Source organism: Halyomorpha halys, unplaced genomic scaffold (assembly GCF_000696795.3).
Source record: "Halyomorpha halys isolate HHAL.00 unplaced genomic scaffold, Hhal_1.1 Scaffold373.1, whole genome shotgun sequence".
NCBI classification, from domain to species: domain Eukaryota; kingdom Metazoa; phylum Arthropoda; class Insecta; order Hemiptera; family Pentatomidae; genus Halyomorpha; species Halyomorpha halys.
This window is the reverse complement of record NW_027109386.1, coordinates 1,337,949-1,345,352: the sequence shown is the minus strand read 5'-3', so window position 1 is coordinate 1,345,352 and position 7,404 is coordinate 1,337,949. Positions and strand designations below refer to the sequence as shown.

The 7,404-nt window shown below is 29.5% G+C and overlaps 1 long non-coding RNA gene across 1 annotated transcript; it reads left to right on the top strand.

Annotated features, from left to right (window-relative positions):
* Positions 1-304: 304 nt before the first annotated feature.
* Positions 305-6,713, top strand: LOC136795802 (uncharacterized). The gene is made up of 4 exons (XR_010843475.1): positions 305-481; positions 5,497-5,612; positions 6,154-6,398; positions 6,469-6,713. It is a non-coding gene; the product is annotated as an uncharacterized lncRNA (long non-coding RNA).
* The last annotated feature ends 691 nt before the right edge of the window (positions 6,714-7,404 follow it).

Below are 7,404 nucleotides of genomic sequence, written 5' to 3'. Positions count from 1 at the left end.
ATCAAGCGAAGAAAAATCTCATAATCTCAGTCACGAGGTTTAATTCACTCCCGGAAAAGAAATTATTAGAATAAATGGGCCTTGAAACTTAAAAAAGACCGAATGAGTAGTTTTGATTTGTACTCTAAAAACATATGTTTTGTCAATATAAATTATGATTAGACCAATGTATTTTATGTCGGCATAAACAAATGTATATTTGTAAACATTTTTATGCAATAATTTTATTTTATGTATATTTTTTCTTCTAAATCTTTATTTGTTCAGTTTAAAGAGATTCAGTTGTTCAGTATAAATTATTTAAATTGGACATTAAAAACTACTTTGTTTTAATCATGACAATATAAGTAAAAAACATTTTTATTGGTAATAAATAAAGAATTTAATCTTCTTGGAAGAGGAAATATGAAACAAAATTTCAGTTAATATATCTTCTTGGTGAATTAACAGGTCTTTTGGAGAATATATTACTCATCACTGTGTAAGTCAATATATCTATTCATATACATATACATATACCTAATATATATCTCGTTGGTTGTGGTGTTCATCTTTAACCCCCTTACAATAGTTGATTTAATTTGATATGGATTTATTTTTATGCCTCTACCATTACATTTGTGGTATTTACATTTCATGTTTATACTCTTCCTACATTAGCTATGTATATGTTTAATTTACTGGATGTTATTTTATTGAAACTACTAATTGTTTTTCTTTAGCATAACCCGGACTATTTCTTCGAAATAAAAAACCTTCCTCAGGGAAAATGCATTGACTTTGAAAATGTAGTCGAGTTTTCCTTAGAAATGGATATAGTATCATGGAACCCTTTCTAAAATGTTGAGCTAAGGATTATTATCTTTTTTTTAAGTGCTATTGCAAACGATTACTCACTAATTTAATTTAATAATAATCTATGCAACATGTTTAAATATTGTTTTATTTAAAAAGGAACGACGTATATAATATAACTGGTGCTTTAAGGAAGAAAGAGAATGTGTTGAGATAGAAGCGTCAGATTGCGTATGTACACGGGCATCCTGTTTATGAAGGTGAGAGAAGGTTCACCGCCAGCCGTGGTATTCCTGTCGCAGCACCGAGCTCTTCCTAGTTCTGTTTACAAACATTATTTCTTCTCCATTTCCAGTGGTCCTTCGGCTGCGTAAACCCGATGCGCCTTTAAATATTTACTACTAGGGTCGTATCCCAGCCTTGTGTGTCCGTGGGAACGTTGTGGTTCATCATTTATTCAATGAATTAATTAGTAATGAGTAGGAAAGAATTTTTTACTTTTACTACACGATTTATTCGGAACTGATAATTTATCTTTATTCTAGGGGACACTGTCTCTTAATAATAATCAAACGTTCCAACCACTACCTCATTCTCGTGACAGAAGCAGTGTCGTTTCATACCCAGGCGGTATGATTTTTATTTCGTGGTGGACCCATCTAATAAATTTCAACTATCCTACTCTTCTTAGATTAGGTTGGTAACCTACTGAACAACGCACAATTCCTTTCCCAAGTTGTTGAACTTGAAAAAAAGACAAAAAACTAAAATCCTATTCTCTTTACCAACTAAACAAATACATAAATTAAAAAGTTACTATCTCAGATATATATAGTATCGACAATCATGACAATATGAAAGAAATCAGTAAATGAGTATAAATATTTTTTGGATTTAGGCTTTCCTTAATAATTATTATTGTTATAACCAAATTGAATTTAAATTCAGTGCAATTATTTCTTATACTATCTTTGAAGGAACAGAATTAATTATTATATAATTAAATAAAACATAATTTTACAATAAAGTAATTACATACGCTCATTCATAAATTTATATGAATATGAATAAAAAATTATCTTTATGAAAATCATTATTAAAAATAAATAGTAATTGATACCTGGTAACGTTGAAGTAAGTGTATATCGTAAGAAACGAGTATGTATTTATTTATGTACACTGCCATTTCATTTTGAGGTACTCGCGTTTAAAGTATGAAAACTATTTTTATACAAGTTCCAATACAACTGTAAAAATTATAAAACGACTAAGATCTATTTATATCTATCGTATACCCATTTGGTATATATCCTGAGGTACAAATTTGTATCAATAAATAAAAACTCAAATATAAAATTGTTTGAAACCTTAATTTATTTGATTTTTTTTATATATATTCCAATTTCCTATAAGTAGTGTTAGCATATTTGTTTCGTAGCAGGAAATAGACTACTATTTGAACTTAGAAAAAATTGATGAATTTGATTGGTTGAAATAGTACCGTTCATTTCAACCACTATTATATTCAAATTAGAACATATTTAGAAAATTAACTATTTAAAAATTAATGTATAGGAAGATGGTCAGGGTTGCGGTCAAAGGAGAGAATTATATTAAAAATATTTAAAGATTAACTTCACACAAAATAGAAATTCGCTGTTTGAGTAATCCATGACTTAAAATGTGATTACATTTATTTCAAATTTTACTGTTTTCAATTACATATCATTTTAAGTATTCTTTTAGTAAATTATTAACTTTATGACTGCTGCGGTGATTACACCGTTAAAAATCTAATCTAATAATTATATAAAATCTAAATTGAATATATCCTTGATGCTCCTTATTACGTTACAAATAAACTCATCTACAAAGACCTTAACATCCATCCCATTCGTTGTAGATTTGGCCCAAAACAGATATGCGTCTTTTCATGCCAAACTCCTTATCCATTCTAACCCATTAATTCTTTCATCTTTCATCCTTAACAATCCCTGATAACCCTCCGAGGCGACTGAAAAGATGGCCACGGGATCTTCTGATTTAAATTAATGGTTGAAGTACCACCAATGGGTGGTTCCTTCCCAAGATTTTCAAGTGTAAATGAAACATACAACATATTTTTTTATTGTATTGATTACTTGTACTGATGTAAATCACATTAAATAAAAAAAAAAAATTGAATGTATGTAAATCTATTGAAAATGTTCTCAAAATCTTTCTTGAGGCTTTGATTTTGTAGCCGAGACAAAGGACTACTATCCCCAGCCTGAAGATGAACCATTCCGGTACAGTCAGTTCAAGATTAGTCTTGCAATATAATCCTCTTCTTCATCTGTCTTCATCAAGCCGCCAGCTACCATCTGTTTCTTGTTGTTTTTTCTTTCCTTTTTTTCTGAATGTCGTGGCTTAGCAATATCGCTACCTTTCACTGATCAGGTACAAATTGTGAATTCAATAACGAACAGACCTGAGAATTCTTAGCATGATAACGTTTTTCATGAATAACAATGAAGTTCCAAGCTACGTGTTATTCCGTTATTCATATACGATTTATTCTCCCAGTTTTTACAATTTGATGTCCAGTACGATTTTCAAGTCATATCCTATGTTTTTAGTTTGATAAAATCTATACATATAAAATTTAATATAATTTTTTTATTTATTTTCGTATTTGACTTTACCTAAAAGCTCCTTTTTTGAGATTAATTAGTTTTTTCAATTGAAATAAAATTTTGAACAGTCAAATAGTTATCAGCTGTTCTTGTCCAATCAATGCCTCCCCAACTTCTGGATGATGAATGAGAATTTTCGTTCTTCTTACACCATAGTATTCCTTTAGAGATTCCTTCTGAGGAGTTTTAAATAGAATATAGCTTTGTGTAAGAAGGCTAAAAAATAAAATAAAAATACATATATATTCAAAATATAATGTGTTTAGGTTATAATAAAATATTGTTTGAAAAAAGAAGAAACTGCGCAAAGTATAAGGTCATTATATTTATATATTAATTAGTATAGCGAGGTGTTGATCGTAGATTAATGATTGGTCGAAACGTCTGGATAAAATAAATAAATATGGTTTTTGTTTATTTATGTTGTTCTTTGCTGACCGCACCCCCGACAAACTTCTCCAATCATTAATAAGTATAAGTGAAAATAGAAAATACTAATTTTCGCGTCATACCATGTTTATTATTCTCCGTCCATTCTTGCCATATTGATGGTCGAAGTAATAGCTGAGATGTTAATATTGGGTTATTAAAATAAGTTCTTAGCGTTTTTTTTTTCAATATTTCAATTTAATCCTTTGTGTTTTAAAATCATGTTCACTTGGTCAATAATGTTTACATATTCTAAAGAAGGATTAGTTTAGGCGCTTTTATGCATCAGTTTCAACTGAGATTCCTTATCTTAAAATTAAGGTATTTCGCATTCTCAAAATGGAAGAGAAAAAAAAATTCATTTTCGTCATTTAATGATTTTTTATTTCCGAAAAGGAAAATCTACTGTAGATGTTAAACAAAATTTTCAGTGTATATGGGGATGATGACTTAGGAGAAAGCACCGTCCGTTAGCGTTGTGCTCGGTTCAGAACCGGAAATTTTGACTTGGAAGACGCAAAGCGCTCGGGTTGTCCTTCAACTGTTGGTGATGACCAAATTCAAGCATTGGTCACAGACAATCCTCACTCTACGACGTGGGATATCGCACAAATTCTTAACATATCCCATGCTTGCGTCAAGTTGAGCAAAAGCGTCCAGCTGGCTAACCGCAAAGGCATAGTTTTCCATCACGATAACGCTCGTCTTCACGTGTCTTTGCAGACTCGCCAGAAATTATTGGTGTTTAGTTGGGTTGTGATCCCCCACCCACCCTATTCACCAGACCTTGCCCCTACAGATTTTCATTTATTTCGCGCACATCAAAACCCTCTTAACGGGAAACAATTTAATTCGCTCGAGGACTGCAAAATGTACGTAGAGGAGTTCATTGCGAAAAAATCTGAGAAGTTCTGGGAGAACGGAATGTGATAAATAAAAATGAGTCAAATATAATTGATTAAAAATATTTACTAAAATCTTAAGTTTTTATTGAAATTACAAGTAAAAACCGCAACGAACTTATTTTACAACCCAATAATAATAAATATTCTTGTGGAACTTTTTTTTTCAATTTTAAATCTCTTTACTTATTATCGGATTCAGAGGGGAGTAAGGGGTGTGCAAGGAAATTTAAAATCTTAATTTTTGCGATAATTTTGTATTATGTATGCCCTTTATATCTTTATCCTGACTAATCTAACAAAATCAGGTTCTAACATCTAACAAAAGGATAATTTCTTGTTCACTTTTTAAAGTGGAACAATTTTGGCTTTTTTTTTTAAATCTTATTAATTGTTTCATTATTTTATTAAAATCAGTTTTTAGCTTGTCATTTAATAGTTGAAGTTTTTGTTTGATTGAAAAGAAAAATGCGTTATTTTTTCTATAATGTTAATTTAAAAAATATGGTGCCCTTGTTCACAAAGTTTAATAAGTCAATTCCTATTCTGATATTTGGTTGGTAATTTAAATTGTTTTCGAGGAAAGGAAAGCAATATTAAATTTCCTGGAAATCAAAGCACCTGATTACTTAAATCAACTTCAGAATTTCTTTTTGTGGTTCAGAGATGATTAAAAATGTTTAAATATTTTTCAGAAAAAGAACAAGTTGGTAAAACAATGCTGCTTCGAATGAATTACTCTGTTATAATTAGTTTTCTAAAAGTGGAGACCTCGCCTGAAGTTGGGTCTTTGTGCTTACTTGATGCTTCTGTAATTTTTATTTATAATTTTTTTTTTATTTGTATAATAGAACCATTATAAGTTTATTGCAGATAATCACTACTGCACATTCGTATTTTAATTTATTAGTAACTTAGTTTTGATGTGTTCTTTTTTAATATAATTGGTAGTCACATTTTTTTTGTAGGTAATGATATTTTTTTTTCTTTCAATTTTGATATATTCAAAATGTTTACACCTAAAAATGAAGTTTCTTAAACTTCATTTGCATAACCATCTTCTTTGGTAAAATTAATATTTGTAAACTGGATTGAAACGTAGTTAACATAATAGACAGAAATATTTTTTATGAAACTTAGTCTATTTTTGTTATGAAATATTGATTTTTTCGAGTTTAGATCTACTAGTAGCAGTGATAATTCCTAATTAATTTCTACTATATTCACAGAAAATACAAAAATAAATTTAAAAAAAAAGTTTAATGAAAAATTGAAAAAAAGAAATAAAAATTAAAGTTAAGTAAAAAAAAAAATCAACATAAATTAAATATACTTATATACAATATTTACAGTTGACCTAGAGAAATCTGTATAAAACTTGGTCCTGTTTGGTATGAGGGAAACTGGTATTCCAGGATGTTTCAGCGCAGCTTTCTTGACTGTTTCTTTCTTATTGAAAGCCAATGGAGCTGAAACGGGTGCCAACTGTAGGATAGTGAAGAATTTTGACCATAGGCAAAACTCCTTTATGAATATTTTCAAAAAATCTTGAGATCATTACTATTTTAACGTTGATTGAAATTCAGTAGAATAATAAGTAAGTTTTTATCTTAAATCATACCACTTTTAAAAACTAGAACGCTCAATTCAAAAGCAATGTATGCCAGTTTGATTACAGCTCGAGTCACAACTTTTATATAATGGAGAAAAAACCGAGAAAGTACTTGTAAATTTCGATGTTGATTCACTTGTGTCAGAATTTCAAGATATCATGGTGGCCAACTAATGAAAGAAGATAGTCAAGGAATGTGGCCAGGACATTTTTATAATTATTCCTGTTTTATTGAAATCTTATAATAAAAGACAAAATAGATTATTAGAAACGTTGAAGCCTCTGTCAATATTAAAGAAAAACGACACTTCAACCGCTAAGAAGTCTCATTTTTCATATGTGTATATACTATCCTGAAACTAGATGAGGAAATGATGTGTCGTCTGCTGGAAGGATGAAGGATACGAAAACGAATAGTCAAAATAGTAATATGAGGAACGTGTCAAACAAGCAAATAACATTGATTTCAATTTATTATCTATTAATTGGTATAGTTAACAAATGTTTTATGTTGAGTCTATAAAATATACATATATAATTGATAACTGATGTTCATCCAATTATTATTATTGTTGATGCTATATCAAATTATCCAATCAAAATATATAATTGATGTTGTTTAATATTCAAAATAAATAATTAATATTCTTCGGAGACCTTTGCCATTTGTTTATTCATCTTGTGATTTATTCCCCCTCCTTGGTCCTGGCCTACAAGCAATGCCTATATTTGGCCATGATAAATACTCGAGGCCTAAGATGGCATTCAGTCTCCAAAGCCTCTTATCAGGATTTGATCGGTCCTCGTCTCCATGGGATCAAAAATTTTCCCTTATATTGTTTTGCGAAAATGAACCTCCAAATAACATCTGGTTGTAGTGGAGATTTATTTATATTTATCAATTCACAAAACAGTATTTTTGTTATTACAGAATGTTTATGTTTTAGTTTGCAGAGAATATACCTTAAATATTTGTTTCCATTTAATATTT